Raw genomic sequence first — 18385 nt, 5'->3', positions numbered from 1 at the left:
ATTGACAAATGGGGCAGCTGTTAGACTTTTTATGGTGTGGTTTGAGGCATGTTAAATGGTGCACTACCATTGACACCAACTTTTGTGACAATGGTACCAGATTCGTTTTTGTACAAATTGCGTAAAACGTTGTCCACAGCCACTTTCCATGTAATCATGCTGCATTCTCTCTTTTCAATGGTAGGTACTGCGACCTTAACAGTATCCTCTTGGTCCCGTTTTAGTCATATGGTTTTCAGTCCAGAGCATACAATAATAAATTAAAAAGGGGTTTGTGGAGCTAGCGCGGAGATGTAATAGTCAAATAAAAACCTGGCTTTTGGGGTTGATAGTTTGCAACAGTGTAGAACGGAGGAACTCTTAGCTAAGAGTTAACTGCCACTGAGGTATTTGCGCTAATCCTTTCTCCCTGCTGACACCACGGTATCCCTCCACATATTATCTCGACGTATTTCGCACACTGTACCTCAAACGTGCATGAGCTGCTTTGAAGTGTTCCTGGGAGCTGCAGCTGCCGCAGCAGAAACATCTGAGCAGTTCAAGGGGAGACGAAAAAATGAGCGAGAGAGAAGGGGGGCGGGGGAGAGTTTGGGAGGATGAACCCTCTGAGACAATGACAGACCCTCATCCAAAGATTTGTGGTTAAGTGGAAAGTACATTCAGACACAGAAATCCATCCAGGGAAACCAGAGGATAAACTTGATGCGAATGTCAAAACGGTATTCCCCCTTCTTTAAAAGCATCCTGTTGGCAAAAAATAAACAGAATATTGCATCAAATAGCATGATTCGGTATTGGCGTGTACAAAATGGAACGATTTATGCAGAGCACCTTTCCTTTCGTAGCAGTAAGATGTCCTGCCATACAGTGAATGCATCTTACGCCACTTAGGCTACTACCTGATCTCAGATTGTCATGGTACCATTTTAGAATCCCTTGCGTGCTCCAATTAGGGTAAGGTTGGCTTTTTTTCATTGCATAAAAAGCTTATTTTTCACAAATGAAAACCAGGCATTACAGTTAGCATGTGTGTTTTAGGGTTAAAGCAATGGATAAAAAAAGAAAAATAAAACACAATCCTGTGATAACCACATAAATCAAGGAGGAGTTTATAATCTAGAAAGTACAACATGTTCTGTCTGTCTAGATGTACATTTAAGCTTGATACGGTCATTTTCAGAAACACGGTCTCTTTATGGTTTTAGAGAAAAAAAGCAAGCTCATCTAACTGCATAGACCATGATGTGCTTTTGTAAGTGCAAATTCCCCTTTGACAGTTGTTTGGGAAAGATGGTTTGTGTCTGTTGTGTGTTTGCCGCCTAGGTGAGGTGAGTAGCTAGACAGTTTCATAGTTGATGAGGTTCTCTTTTGCACAGTAAGCAGTATGGTGATGCTGCCTTTCCACCCTGCCCCCATACAGGCACTGCACATGGAGATTACACTCTGGTGCTGACTCGGAAGTTCTGGGTGAACATGATTTTAAAGGGGTCAGCCTTGTTTTTACTGGGAAATAAGTACGCAAAGCGAGGAAATAGGTACGCAAAGCGAGGGGAAACCGGTTAGGGAAAGTCATGATAAGTCAAGTCATGATAACAACTGCACTGGTGAGACTTGCGGTTTTACTTTTGAGTTTGACTAGCATGTGCAGTGTATCAGGGAGAGGATCTTTCTGTATGTTGTTGTCGAATGCTTTCCTGCAAGTGAGACATCAAGGTGTTTCAGTTAATCAACCATACTCCATATACCCAATTCAATGACAACTGTATACTTACGCTTTCAAATGTGTTTTCCCCCAACACCAGTTGAGACAGTGGGCCTACAAGTATAACATACCATGACTAAAATCACGGACATCAAAGCGTGAGAACATCATTGAAACCCTCTGTGGTTTGTCTCCCCTCATGAACACAAATTCAAAGTTTGATTATTTTCATAATCATAGCACTGCACGTTCACGGCACTTTGATGATACCTTTTTTGCTCGATAATATCCATGTTGATACAAGTAAATTAAAAGTAAAATCCTGTGATATAGCACTGCAGATTATGACTCTCGTGGTAGGTGCTGTCATTTGCTGTGCATATATTTACATGCCTTGCAAAGTAAACCAGGATAAATGCTGTAGCTTCCTGTTCAGTACTGTGCTGTAGGAGTTATTTTGAAATTGAATGTTTTGTAAATGTTTTGCAGTGTAGTGGGATTTTATGCAAATATGGGCTATGTGTTACAGTTAACGATTTAATTTAAATAAAAAATTCTGATTTGAAACTTGTTGTCTGGTTGTCTTTGAAGATGTGTCAGAGGTTGATGCTACAAAATGACACATCATGTGAAATGCATTGTGAGTTTACAGTCTTTTCACATTGTTTCTTTATATGTACACATTAAGGGAGAAGGACCACTTATTTGTAAAAAAAAAAAAAGAAAAAAAGAAAATCTGAACTGTAACCATATCTAAAATAAATACAGATCCAAAACATAACTTTTTGAGAACTATGATGACTCCCACCCACAAACTCATCACAGCGATTGGTTATGGGTTTGTTTTATTTATACAACACTGGGACTGCCCTGACTAATTAAATCAACCTTCTGGCAGTTGACTTTGGACACCAAAGATACCCGTGTGTATTTATCCTCCGACACAGTAATGTTTGACAGAGTTAACCACAGCATACCATATAGACTACTATACTGCTGGTCCCAGGGGACTCAAGGTAACACCAATGCAGCAGTTTGGGTAATATCTATGGTCTGGAACACTCCCACCACTGCTACTGTTCTATATGGTGTTCCCCAGGGCCCAGTGTATGGTTCTCACTTGTACTTGTTCTGTAGTTCCCTCTAAGCCAGACTATCTAGTGTCATGGACCAATTAACCACTTCTTTGGACATTGCACAAAAATTGATATAATCCGCCTGTTTTATCAATGCCCAAAATAAAACCTTTTTGCTTAAACCTTATGGAAGACGCTGAATGTGGAAAAACCCTGAAAACAGCATGAATTACTGTATGTGAAAATACCTCATTTCTCCTTACAGCTTGACCTAATTCTTTGTACCTGAGGGATAAAACTGCATTTGAAACCCCTCCATTTTCCGTTCCTTAATGCATGCAGAGGAGAAGTTTATGAATGCAGAGAACATTCTTAAACTGGGTGGGTGGCTGAGCGGTTAGGGAGTCGGGGCTATTAATCAGAAGGTTGTTGGTTTGATTTCCGGCCGTGCCAAATGACGTTGAGTCCTTGGGCAAGGCACTTCACCCTACTTGCCTCGGAAAGAATGTCCCTGTAAGTCGCTCTGGATAAGAGCGTCTGCTAAATTACTAAATGTAAACTTAAAATATACCTTTTAGATGCGTGATCCTAGCCAGGTTAGAATAAGGACAGCTCCAGACTTTTACACTTTAAGATAGGGGTTTATTTTACACTTTCTGACCTCAGCTGAACCCGTTCTCGCACTATTTCCCTTATTGTACACATTTCACCAAACAAGGTCACACTTTAACCTCTGTGACCTTCATTTTAATTTCTTTGTAATGATTATCCTTGGACGCTTTTGGTATTTTTTATTTGATTGAGTGTAATTTGCCTTTCATCATCATTAGCTTGGTCATTAACCATTAAAATGGGTGGGGCTTGTTGTCGCCAGTTCCTTTGCACTGGCGGATTGCTGTCTCGTTTCTGCCTTCAGTAAATGAAGATGCATGGGATGCTCCTTTCACAGAATCGCAGGATGCTGCGGAGGGATCCGCTTCCTCTGCTTTTAAGACGCATTAGGACTATCATGGCTCTGTCTCAATTTCCCTATCCAATTGAAGGCACACTTACAGTAGGGTTGGATTTCACGTGCATTTTTTTCAGTCATGGATATTCTGTGTCTACACTGTATAATACCGTAGGGACCTTATTATGTTTTTAAAATATAGTAACGAAGATAATTTTGTGATATTATAGTAGATATTTTACTTTATTTTTATTTTTTATCTTTGTTTATCCCAGCTGTGTCTGTATTTTAAAACAATGTATGTACATGCTTTCGAGAGCCTTTATATTGCTATTAGGCCAGTGAAGCGTGAATGTTTATGAGGAAGAGTTTATTTATTGTAATGTTGTGCTTTGTGTTTAAACTGAAAACTATTTTCCTCAGAACGATTCCAAAACTTCAAACCAGGCTGCAGGGTGTATGGACCCGGAGTTTGATATGCAAACAAGCATAGCGAGGCAACAGTAAGCAATAAACATGCTAATTTGGAGAGTGTAACAGGCACTTATCGAAAGCCAAAAGAAAATGTAAAAAAAAGTCTCGCATCAAAAAGAGCTTTGCATTCTGTAAAGCTCAGGAGAAGAGGCAGGAGTTAGCAGGCATGGAGTACGGCGGAGAATGAAACTGGCTGATGGGGATTGTTTTTCTGCTTACTCTACATGGGTTATAAATTATTGCAAGTGTGTTTTGATTGGAATAAAGTGCACATCCCTACTGGCATATAACGTGTATGCTTTTAATAGAATAAGAACAATTTCATGAAAGGGTAGCACTCTCTACCTTCATTTTATGTGCGTGTGTTTATGTACCATTAAGACTATCTGTAAGAAACCATGAACACTGTTTAAACATGGTTGGTACAAACCTTGTAAATGTTATCCAATACAAACCTTTGCTGTTGGGGTGTACTGCTGTACTAAACACTAAAACAACTATATTCTTGAGCCTCGATACTGGCCCCTTTCTGTACATTAAAACATCAACACAGACCAGAAAGAAAATCTATTCACAGCAGGAAATGAAATAACAGTCTGCCACACCATTTGACTTGCACACACTGTAGCGCGCGCTTTCACGGAAACTAACTGATCACATTCCAATGAATCACTGCCCAAGACTGAAGCTTTGGGACTAAAGGAGCATTAATATTGCATGTTCCACCTTTACCACTGCCCATTTGTCATGTGTCAGAGAACTGCACACATGATCTCACATTTACAATGTGTCTAACGCTGCCATGGTAGGCAGACAGGCAGGGAGTCAGACCCCCTTGCCTGTGGTGGTTCCACATTTCAGTCTCCAATATCATGACAGGATCACAGCCCGTTGCCGCGCCAATGCATCTTCCCAAGTCTGACGTGATCAGGGAAACGTAAGGTCGGCTGGTATCTGTTATTCTGTTTAGGTGTCTACGGCATGGAAAAATCGACGGAAAACCTTGTTCCGTTTTATTCGTTTGAACACTGTGCTGTCCATCTCTCTACCTCAGGGGGCTACTATAGACATGTCTCTGGTGGCCTTCCTCTCACTTTGACCACAGGGGCTCAAATGAAAATCATTGGATTCTATGTGAGGGTCATAAACCTATGAGACAATCATAATAAAACAGTTGCATATAGAGATACCCAACATTAGATTAGAACCCATTTCTATTTATTGCAGAACGTCAAAAAACTTGAAATGGATATTGAATTCGACATTCAACCCCCCCCCCCCACCCCGCAGACATTTTTGCTGGAAATCGAAGCTCTTATCAAATAGTCGTTCTTGCTGGCAGCCGCTACGGAAATTAAGTGAGAAATTACCTCCCATATTCCCTCTGAAAGGAAGATGGGGATCAAGTAAAGTAGAAAGGGGGAAGACAGAAGAAGTGGATGAGAAGGAAAGGGAGAGAGAGAGAGATAGTAAAGGGAGAGAGACGGAGCATACAACTGGATGAGGTCATGGTGAGGTGATGGTGAATACTCCAGCGATTCTAGGTTGGCGGTAAGAACGTAAGAGGCTGAAATGAACCCTGTGAAGTTCAGGTCGCCGAACGTCTCTCACATCCTTTCGCTGCGAGCTCAACGACCAGCTGTATCCTCCTGGGTGTGATGGGGTTTCAAACATATTCCCTTTCATATTCATACTGCTGGGACCAATTCTTCTTCACTCCCAGCTCTGAAACTTCCTCTGAGCCACTGAGCGAAATGGTGTGAAAATGTTAAATAATCACGAGAGATAGAGAGCCATTTTATGTTTGTTATTTTTCTTTGCTGTAAGGAACATGCAGTATCTACCTTCCAAACAAATTTGATTTGATCATATGTGGGGTGTGTCTCTTGTATAAAAGTAAGGATCCATACCAATGCATAGCACATTGAAGGGGCAAAAAAGTGGATGAGAGTGAACCCATGTATTGGCAATTATCCCTGAATTTATCAGCTTTATGCTTTTAGTAGTGCATTGATTACAGGGTAAGACTGTATTCAGTGGCTTTCTAAACATCCCATTCACTCCATTAACCAGCAAGTGGTGGTATTCAACCACTGGGGGCCATTTCCGGAAGGCTGATTGAGCCAGCTAAATGGCAGTGCATTAAGTGCATTTTCACTGCATCCACATGTTGCTTCTGCATTTAGAACCTATTGATAAATGAACGTGTTTACAAACTGTAAATACTTATCCTTAGCAGACTCTTGTGTCTGTGCAACCTGCAGAACACACGGAATTAGGATGTAATCAAATATTATGATGCGATAATTGTGTTCACATTAAGGTTTCCTTCGAGCTTGATTCAGAAATAAAAAGCATGTTTACAAGAGCATGTTTGCAAAGCACTTGATGGCCCACACATTTTTCTTTCAGCCTTCTATCAACAGCCATTACTAATTCATCATCTAAATGTCTTTAATATCATGGGATATGTGTCAAAACAATGTACATGGTAGTTCAGCCTTTAATAGAGATTATCCAACACTAAACATGACATAGAAATGTTGTTTTTTTTTTGCGTGGGATGGTTGTTTTTTTTTAATGAAAAACAAATGAATGGTAATGTAATATTGTGGTAGCAATCAAAATGACCGCGTGTATCATTCTCTTCGCGGCTCCTTCGATCGTCTATACTCAGGCCAGAGACAAGACATCCCACTTCTTGAGAGGGTGTGTGTGCATTTCCAGGAACACAAGAAAATGTTCGAGGACAGACACTAATTATTCTTAAAGGCTAAATAGAGCAAGATCACATGTGTATTGACTCAGCTGTTTTCCTGTGAAAAGGAAGTCTACCGTGCATATAGCACCCATCCTGGACTCTGACCGGGCTTTCTGAGACCAAGGGAAGCCACAAAATTAATTACGGTCTATCTTCTTTGAAGCTAATTGAGATCACTTTTGGTTCACGTGGAGGTTTTTCCTTCCAGAGGTTAATGCCTTGGACGAGAACAGACACAGGGATTTCGAGCCACTCAGTGAGCCGTCTATACGAATGTACACACAAATGAGCACCATTTGAGATATGAAACTTTCCCAAAGCAAAAGTTGGATACTTCAGGTGCATCTCCTTTTGGTAGGGAAGATGTGAGTTTTGGGTTTATCCCCCTATCTCACTGACTGAGACATTGCCTCAGCACCTGCCTGGAGTTACAGCCAAAGAAAAACGCCCTTGGCATGTCAAGCCCAGGAATGTGTATGAATAAGTCATGTAGGAACAAACAGACGCGCATCATCGAAGGCTTCCACTTCCGCAGGGCTGAAGCGTGTATGGCTGCTCTCTCCTTCATCCTCCACTGGTACGTCTTCGAACCCCCTGCTCCGGTGGAGTCTATTTGGGCTCTGTTTTGTCGTCACTCTGCTCCACGAAGAGAAGAAAGCTTCCTCCGTGTTTCCGAGCAGCACTGCAGATGTTCACCGGTATAGGTTCTCTAGGCAGGCAGAGACCAGACATCAACATGATCAATCTGTCATCATCCGGATGGGAGGGAGTCAAACAGTCTGCTCTGTCTGGGGATTACCCAGAAGGAAAGGTCCGGGTCGAACAAACCATTTCACAGCCTTCTACAATGAAAAGCCTTGTTTGATGCTCACAATGGGGAAAAGAGAGAAAACCTTCTCACACGTGCTCTTGTGAGACGTCGCCGGGGAAGAAGACGACTCCTCAGAGCAGAGCTGAGATATAATAATCCAAATTGAAATGACATACTTTATTTATTAGTATAGTGTATTGGCGTGGACAACAAGAATACATACATTTCCAGAATGGGTCTTGTTTAAGATATCCAATCCCCTTCCAAATACCCAGGTCATACACCTGGTTGTTCAATAAAATACGTTAAATTACCCTTCACCACAACCTTATTCATTTGTATGACCTCCTCCCCATATCCCCAGAAAGTAAATCAACGACCTGGTTTCGCTGGTCAGACATAGACCCATAAATTCAACCCCTCTACCCATGCCTCCTCCTGGTTAACTGGGTTAGGCAATGGATATCAAGAAACACACGTTAAGGAATCGACAGCACCATGGCTTTCCTTCTGCTCATGTGAGGGTTTTGAGATCTCGTATGTGGGGGGGAGGGAGGCGGTGCTGTTTGGGTCAATGCCTCCTAGGTGTCAGGTCGAGATGGAAATATGCCTAGGCTCCTTTCTTGGTTGATGGGCCAGTGTTCCCAGGATTACTCGGGGCCGGTTATCGATATCCAATATGTTCTTGACAGTGATTACAGTGAAACAGAACTGCCGATAATGGACCGTGGATGTGAAACTGGTCTGTTTTATAGACCATAAGGTAAAGGTCCGCTTTTTATAGAGGTGTTTATCCGCACCATGCTGTTTGGTTTATTCAGCTTGATACAGAACATCAAGATGTGAGAATGTGGTTTTGTCCAAACAGGATGGCCTTGTAAGTCTTTGCAATAATGATCACGTAGTGCAGGCTTTGTTGAGATGTTATAGATGAATGTTTTACACGTCCTTCGGATTTGAATCCTTTACAGTATGCAATATTCCGAATATGGATTATATTGGAATTAGCCAGGGAAATCAGGCACACTGTCTGCTGATCACCATGTCTGTACTGGAATACTAATCATTTATACAATCCTTGTATTATAAGAAAAAATACAGTCTGAAGAATTAGCTCATCTACTTTGTTATGGCCGTCCCTCCAGTTTTTCTAGTTCCCTTTTTTGATCCTTTTACCAAACTGCTGCAAAGACTTGCCCGTCTCCAAAACAGTTCTGAATCGAGAGGCTAAAGGAGATCATTGTCAGACGAGGCAAATGACTCCCATTTAGGACAGCGTGACTTCTCACCGCCTCCAACATATTTTCTAATAGCACCAAGTTCGCTTTGCATCTCGCTTTGATAGAACCACTAGTTGTAGTGATTGGAGGTTTAATTCCCATGCTCGCACAGCCTGAACACTCACCAGGGCCTCCTTCACATCATTCCCCACCCCCTTTTCATCTGTAATAGAGATTCTCCTCTTCGGGGACCGTCACACCGTGGAACCTACACATTTACATATCCCCGACGTCGTCGTTACGTCGCCCCCATTCATCATCGAAGACAACTCAATGCATCGGCTTTCTCTTTAAGGTTCGGCTGTATTAATCAAAAGCAAATCAGATATGAAAGGGGAACATGAAACACATGTAAATATCTGGGGGAATGAGCTTCATGTCTGAGCGGAGAGAGCCCATGTCCTGAGTACATATTGCATTCAGATAAAGTGTAGAAGTAAGCAGAAAGGAGAGGAGAGAGTGCCCAGTTTGCGTCGAGGAGGTTTCCCCCACTCAGCACTTTGGATCGGTGTGATGTGCTAGATCATACAGAACACTTGTGTTTTGGGGTTGACACAGAGAAATGTAACAGGCTAGGTTTCTGGTACATGAGCGATTATTCAGACACTATTTATCCGACAGTGTGCTAAGTTTCTTATTTGTAGCATTAGTATCTATCCCCCCCCCAAAAAACAACCACTTCAATATCCTCTCCACAGTGGCACACCTTCTATGTATTGTCAGGGAGAAAGCTGTTGCTGTTGTATTGCTGCACTAAGGGATCGTTGAAAACAATACCCCTTTGGGCCATTAACTGGACTGAGATGAAATACCCCGGAGCTAGACCAACTTCTGGGGAGATGACTCTTCTGAACTAATGTCCTCAGGGCTGAAGTGAGGATTTCATAAGGACCCCAGGCACATGTAGAGTCCTTGGAGACTGTTTTTAAGAACTACAGCTCCCAAATCACTGCAGCAAATCACATTTCCTTGTTTATTTTCCTGTTGCCTCCAGATGTTTTGAAAATATTTAAACTCTTTAAGCTGTGACAAGGACACACATTCAAACAAACACACACAAAGACACACACCCATACACACATATCCATAACGTAAACTCACACAGGCACGCAGAACCATAACACAAAGTTGCAGACCCTACAGTAAATGTGCATGCTCCATTTTAGTTCTCCATACAAAACACTTAAAGTATACAACGTTAACTTGGCCGATGTGGAATCTGTGAGCATACCCGACTCCAAAATGAGCGATTTGTTAATGCATTCTTAATCATGCATATTGGATGGTTGTTTTTTTTTTACTGGCTTTTTACAATTCTTTACTATTGCTAATGGAAGAAATGTTTCTTTCTACTGCAGCAAATTGTACCATCGGAACATTTGGGAATTATACTCGCACACGCAACACACACACACACACACACTCAACGCACACACTCAGCAGAGCCCTCTTGGCACCCACCGCTGGCGTTCATGTGTTTTCCCAGATGCGGGAGAGGAGTGTGAGTGGAGAACAAAGACAAAAGAATCCGAGCGGGAAGGGTTACTCTATGCTGTAGAATTGGATTTGTTACGTGGATTGTGCCTGCGTCGTGAAGGGCTGTGTTCTGGTTTACAGTACCAGGGGGTTTTGATTCCAACAGTTAGATGGTGTCTACTCAATGAGTTCAACTCTGACATCAAGACATAACCGTGATGAGATGTTTGCATTGTGGCCCATGCAGTGTGCTTGATTTTGATTCGAAAACAGGGGCAACTTCTGTCTTTTTAATATTGATATCACCTGGGCGTTATACACAGGGTGAATCACAGAGCATTGGCCCTGGTGACGGAATCCATCAGTGAGTTCAAAGGCCTGTATTGGTCAAAGGTTCAGTGAGTTTAGTTGTGATTGTCAATACAAGGATGGCTGGGGGGTCTTTCACATCCATATATTCTCCTCTGGAAGGAAAGGTCATGAATATAGACTGCTTGGCCAGTCTGCAAGGCACCTGACTGACATTGAGTTCACCTGTAGTGGGGCATATAAAACACAATGATGGTGTAGGAAACATAGAAATAAGAATGGTGGAACTGCAGAAAAGGAGAGGGAATTGAATGCACATGCCGCTTAGGCTCATATAAAATAAAATAACAGTAAATCATGACATATCCATTTCTGTTCTCTCTCTCCATGTACAAACAATTGTAGTTCGTTTAGTTCTCTTCATGAATAAGCAGATAGAGTTGAGCATTTTTCAGCATTTGTTGAAGAGATGATCTTTGTAAAATAATGAATTCCCCTGCTGGAGAAATACCCTTTAAATGTACTGTATTCTCTATTCCCTTGAATGAAATGAAGTACAGTATACCCTTGATGAGTGGAGGTCATATATAAAATTGCAATTACCCACAAGTCAAAGTAATTGTGTTGAAATGCCACTGTGAAAAAGGCAAAGCAATTGAACCACATCAACTGATTTAGGATGTTACGTTCGCAAAGTGATTATCATCAAAATAGGCTATGATAGTTCTATCTATGACAAAACACAAAAGTCACCCAGTGGCAGGTCTCCCATTGGGAGAATCCATTTAATATGCGTATAAACCTAAATACACAAGAACCAGGGACTAGCTTTCCGTCTACCCATTAATCACGCCGTTATGTTAACCTCTCTTCCAAACAAGAAGGTTGTCTGTAATTTCAAAGTCCGCACATTGACAGTAGAGCGTTGCGTGACACAAATCCTCCTTCAAGCCGCTGTCAGTCTGGGATGTTTACGTTCACTCAGCCTCACGTCAGAGACATGGACAGCTCTCCTGGGTGGCGACACTTAGGAACAATGAGGAACGCCTCGGAAGCAAAACTCACTCAATGGAAAGCGTCAAGAAAACCCCCTGTCCCTTCGGTGTCTGAGGGCACGATAAATGTCTGTGGGGAGATAAAGAGAGGAGATCGGGGAGGGAGGGAGGGTACTGAGTTTGTCTGACCTTATGAACTCGACAAACACCTCGTTCAAGCAAGCCCTTTGAAGTCTATTTGTAGCCATGAATACATTGAACCAACAGAAATAACAGTAAAAAGCCATAAGAGTTTTACATCTACGATTGGTACCACAGGGTATGTATGTTTTTTGTGTTATCTCTCTCTCTCTCTCTCTCTCTCTCTCTCTCTCTCTCTCTCTCTTTCTCTCTCCCTTTCTAGCTATGCTCAACTGTGGTTAAATTGAAAACGTATGTCACTTTAGGTAAAGACTACTAACGCCCTAGGCAAGCTTCCATAGAATACCTCAATATTCTCATTTTTCAAACATAAGACATGTTGCCATATATAGTTATTTTACATACAGACAAAAATCTATTTTGAGTTGAAGCATCCATTTACCATTCACGTGAAGGTCGGGAGAGGCTGTCGAACAAGTGGCAGATATTATTTGATGACTGACTACTTCTTGAGTAGTTTCACTGAGAAACCTAAACCCAATTTGTGTTTGGCAGACTATTAAGATAAGATCCATATCAAGTAATTCTACAAATACCCCTGCATGCCTAATCAATAAAGCATTTTGTTTTCTTAAGTACCAACATCATTTAAACACAAAAACATTTGTGGGGTATTAGCATGTGCCTGTTTACCTGAGTGTGTCTTTCATAAACGACTTCACTGTATCTCATTTAGCATGTAAATATATGAAGCATAAATAGAAACCATATGGAGGATTAAGAAGCACAAATGTGCAATTAACTGGCAAAGATGCAGAGCAAAACTATTCATCTGCATTTGTTTGTCTGTTTACTTCATTCCCCCCCCCACCCCCCGGCCCCCGCCACCCCCCACACCCCCACACACACCTCATCCCCAAGGTTGCTGGTTGCTATGGGGATGGACGTGGGTGGTGCGTGGTGAGAGATAACTCTTACCTGCTCAGGTTTGCGGGAACGCGCAGTTAGGCCGGCAGACTATAGCCTTAGTGAACAATGAGTGTACAAAAGTGTGAATATTGACTTGCGCGCGCTTCACGGATATTGACCGAGCAGATTGTGACCGGAGAGCTTTTTCTTTCTTTATGCCTGCCACTTGAGGCTTCCTGGTGTACTGTAACCTCATCTCAAACACTAAACACAGCATCCGCATCGTGTGGGAAGTAGAAACGTCGCCACTTCATTCCACTTGGATGGGACGTTTGCTGCTTTTCCACCAAATTGAATTTAATTAAGTGTGCTGTGACTTTTGTAATTGAATTGTGCATTAAGCATTTTTTTTAAAACTGTTTTACAGGGATTTGTAATTATTGTTTTTCATGACAATAATTAATACAACTCTTCCATCGGCAATAAGTGGAGAGTTGGGAGTAGAAGGGATAGGGAGAGTGATCTTGTCATTTGTGCACCCCAGGTTCAAAATCATTAAATGTAAAAGGTCCTCAGACAGGGATCGCTGTGATTTGTAAACCTTGTAATGAGAGGTTTTTGTTCAGGTTGCATGGTATTTGCAGGCTCAATCTGCATTCCATTGTTTTTGTAATACAGCCTTGGTACCAATTTGACATGAGACAATGTCACTTTTTCCTTGAATCAGAATCCAAAATTGGCCTCTCTCTGTTCAACAACACTCCATGAGTTATTGTCCTGACTTTGTTGGAGATTTTTTTTATTGAAAAATATATAAAAAGTCCAGTAGTAGACAAAAAGGGAAAATAAGTTACACTTTGGGACACTTTTGAGAATACTCTTGGCATCATATAACTAAGGACAGTTTATCCCCTTGTTTCATTGAAGAGGGCTGAACCCAACTGAACGGCAACCAAATCTATTCTAAGTAAGTGGTCCTTACATAGAATAGTGGAGTTTTGCATTCTGGAAAGCTTCAAAACCGCCTTAAATCTTATCGATAAAGGGAACGGATTTCTACAGCTCCATCTTCTGTTCCACAAGCAAAGGCACTAATTACTCTGCAGTCTCTATCGTGCTGCTGCTGTTTCCCAAATCAATGAGGGGAAGAAAATAAAATGAAAGGAAAAAAAGGGAGATTTTCTGAGGCTTACACTCCTCAAAGACGTCCTTTAAATTGGAATGGAAAAATGTCAAGTGTAGTGCTTTGCAAAGAAGCAATGGGAAATTGAAAATCCTCTCATTGCCCATTGCTGACAGACTCTCTCATTGCCAGAGACGTCCTCAACCGAAACAATCGCCTGCAAAACCGCTGAATTATTTACATATTCCACTTGGGTGCATAAACATCAATGTTTTATGCCTGGATGGGCAAGAATGGGCGCAAACATTCGATGACAGCTATCATATTACACTGCGGTATGGCTATGGATCCCTGCAAGGGAGTGCAGGGAACGATGGCAAGTCAGTACTAGAACCTGGACAGCACCCACAAGGGAGGGTCAATAAATGGATTCACACCCAGAGGCCAATGAGTCTGCCACCTCAGCATTCATTTGAACAGAGCTTCATTTATTGATGATATAATAGTTTTGCCAAGTAAAGTCAATGTTGATGCAATGATATATCTCCAGCATTCACTTTCTTTTTTACTTATTTTACCCTGGGTGTGAGGGAGAAGAGAGCCAAGAAATCCAAATAGGGAGATTGGCAGTATTCTTGTGTGTCAACGTTTAAGCATCCATACTGTTGTGAGTTTGTATAAAACACTGTTTCCTGGTCAATGCAGGTTCAAGCAATATATCTGCAGTTCACTGAAACATGGTGGTATTGAGTTGTCTAACACAACAAGATGCTTGAAAAAGTCCTCCGGTCAGTCACAATGGGAATCACAAGGTCTTTGTTCCACGGAAACTTAAAAAAACGGACAGATTTCAGAGGTATTTTTCACGTCAGTAAATTGTCGAGCTCATCAGACACAATCAAACTATTTCAATTGTTTGACATATCTATCTTCTGACTGTAAAACCTCATTTAACCTCATCCATTTCTTAGCTGTATCCTTCTGCTTCCTCTCATCTCTTTTCCAGTAACCTGTTTGTCATTTCTGTCTGGTTGGGCATCACATGCTTCATTATGGGCTGGCTCTGGAAAATGTGCTGTGTGGGCACATGCCGACACAAAGACGTTTACTCACACAAGCTGGCACAGGTCTGGTAGATCATTGTAGATTAATGTCTCCTTTTAGTTCCACATGAACCAAGCTCAGGTAATCCCTTCATTTGCTTCAAAATAGAGCTGTAGGGCCATTACCTCTGAAGCTACACTTCGGGAAAATATATATACATATGTTTTCGAAAAAGAAAGGTTGAGACACTGTGACTAACAGTGAAAGCAGTCGAGATATGAAGATTGCAGATTGATATGTAAACATTGGCCCCCCGAATGAAAACAACAGCTTTACGTAATTTAATCTGACGTGTAAACACACACACACACACATACTCTTGCACGCATAGTGACCCACGCACACCCACAAACAAACTCAACAACAACATTCACAGTTTTTCTTTAGAGATAGTTCTATGTCAATGCCAATCACTTTGCCTTATAGATTAATTGCCAATTGTCAAATGATACTGTGCCTATTTTTGGGGGGGGCTGCGTTGTAATGCATGCAATTGTAAACATTAGATGTCGGAGTTTCATACACAACACAACACAACAGAATGGCTGGCACTTTACCATCACAAGAAGAATGCTTGAGCTTACTTGGGCAGGGATGGCCTAAATTCATTGTCAGGACTCCATATAATGAGAAAACAGTGAGTTACATGAATGTGACCTGTACCTCAAACAGATGTTGAAACAATGAGGAAATACCAAATCAATGGCTAATGTCTGCCTCCAGTACTTCAGTGTGCTTTTGGCACCGCTTTTATTTTTAGAGGCTTGTCTAAAAGAAGGTGGTTCTAAAAGTGCAAATTTGAATCTTCTGTTTGGTGGTACTATGGTGGGTAGGGTACTAGCTAAACTCTATTTCATATCACATTAATGACTAAATGTCTAAATGTCTAAATGTCATTATTTCGGAACCTTGCTTTGACTGTACTTTCAGGCTTTCTATAAACATTTCCACTAAAAGCTGTCTGGATTCAGATTGTTGCAATAGATATGACGAATAGACGCCTAATTAGAGCATATTTGAGGATAGTAAGTACTGTAATGAAGAACTGAAAACCCACATAATAGTCAGAGACATTAAGGAAAGGGAACTTGCATTAGTTAGACTCTTCATCCTTTTTGACAGCTCTGAGTCGCGGCTCCTCACCAGTCGTTTTCCTCGTCCCCTATCACAGTCGATACCTTCTACTTTGATGTTTGTTGATTTACTTATTCATGTGAAATATGTGAAACGTGGGATTGGAGCACCCGGCTTGTGATGCCAGGCGGATCAATCAGACTCTCCACTGAAAGAAACATACAGAAAGAAACAGGTCCCTCTGTTTCGAATCCCAGTCATTCGGGCCCACACTGTACATTACAATGGTGGCATTTTGCTTGCAGTAAGGCTGAATTGATGACCTTGTCTGAAGATGGCGAATCCTGTTCCCTCTCACGTCATTGATGATCATCAGAGTGGTAGAGGAGGGGGAGGAGGGGGGATGTGTTCATAACTCACCGAGTTGTGCTGTAAATCATGCTGTCTCATGCGGGTGCACGGCATATTGATCTTTGTGCTAAGAAAAATATAGTCCTCCTCACCCATTCCCCGCTGTTGATATATGGCCTTGTGATGTAGACAATAAGTTGCAGAGGCCTTCAAAAAGATGCAGGGCCAGGACCAGGTTACGTCAAGGCCTGAGTCTTTGGCTTACTGAACCACACGCCATTGTGATCACAGAAAAAAAAACAGTTAAATAGTGAAATCAAAACAAGGAAAACCCAAATGGATCCTCTAGATGTAAAACATGAACAAAACGTCAATAAATGAGCAAAAACAGACCAAATTGTAAACAAAGCTGTCGGAGGTTTGGAGGGCCACCCCAACAGCAGATCTTCACAGAGAGACTTCTGGGTTTGAGAGAACTGGAAGCTTGCCAAGCCTCAGACCGTAATAATAATAACAACTTTTGTTGATATTCTTGATTGATGCCCACCTCTTGTTAGTTTTTTTACGCTTGGGGAAAATACTTTAGCTTGAAGTATTGACACAATTGCATAGGGTTTATGTCAATATGCTGTAAGAAAAACTCTGTATTCTAAAGACAACCTAAAACTAGCAGAAAGGGGAATTGTTTTCGAATCAGCAACCATTGTGATAAGATCTTTGTGTACATAATGATTATGTAGAACAAACTCTTCTCATAGAGGAGGTTTCTTCTCATGAGTACATATGCTCTCAAGCCAAATTTCACATTAGGACACGTTCACTACTGGTGGAAACATTAACACGTTGGATGTAATGTTAATGTTTCTCTTCTTTTGTGTGGATGGAATACCACAAGCTTGCTTCAGTATAATTTTCCACTAGTTAGAGTTTTCAGGCAATCCATGATTTAATATTTTAGGTATTGTAAATATTCTTGCACTATGAATACAAAAAATACAATCACAACTTGATCCACTGTACAGTATAGTATAGGACTGGGGAAATTACATTTGTCAAGAAAGTATTTATATTACTGTAAACTAATAATGTGATAATAATGTGATAATATGTATCTTATGGTGCAAATTAAATGCACAGATGAGTCTCCCTCGGTTATGCGTTCATCCAAACCGACGAAAACCTTCAATGCTGCCCTCAACCAAACTTAACCACAGTTGACTCAGCAATTCAGACATAAACCCTTTTGAACCACATTTTCCCTTTGAGGATCAATGAAGGACCTTATATTCCTAAGTACTGTACCTACGACTATTTGAAATTGTAAATAGGGTTTTTAGGGTTCTGGTCAAGCAGGCTGCGGGATAACAGAGGCCGCCAGCTCTCTCTCTCTCTCTCTCTCTCTCTCTCTCTCTCTCTCTCTCTCTCTCTCTCTCTCTCTCTCTCTCTCTCCCTCTCCCTTTCTCTGTCTCTCTCTCTCTCTCTTTCTCTCTGTCTCTCTCTCTCTCTCTCTCTCTCTCTCTCTCTCTCTCTCTCTCTCTCTCTCTCTCTCTCTCCCTCTCCCTCTCTCTCTCTCTCTCTCTCTCTCTCTCTCTTGGCTGTGGGCACAGTGGAAACAGATGGGCAATGGTGCGCCATGGCAGACTGCCCCCATTCCCGTCACACAGTGGTGAGGTACGGAAAATGTTCCTCACAGCAACACGTATAGCAGGAGTCCCCGCAGTTCAGACAGGCATTGCTCCTCAGGCTATTCATTCATCCGATATAAAGGCCTCTTTCAGTGTCCATATCCTGAACTACGGGGACCTGCTGCACAGTTGACTGAAGATAACTTGACTGAAGCCCACACCTTG

Source organism: Hypomesus nipponensis, chromosome 24, assembly GCF_054491055.1.
Source record: "Hypomesus nipponensis isolate SF chromosome 24, ASM5449105v1, whole genome shotgun sequence".
Classification (NCBI taxonomy): domain Eukaryota; kingdom Metazoa; phylum Chordata; class Actinopteri; order Osmeriformes; family Osmeridae; genus Hypomesus; species Hypomesus nipponensis.
This window is presented reverse-complemented; position numbering follows the sequence as displayed.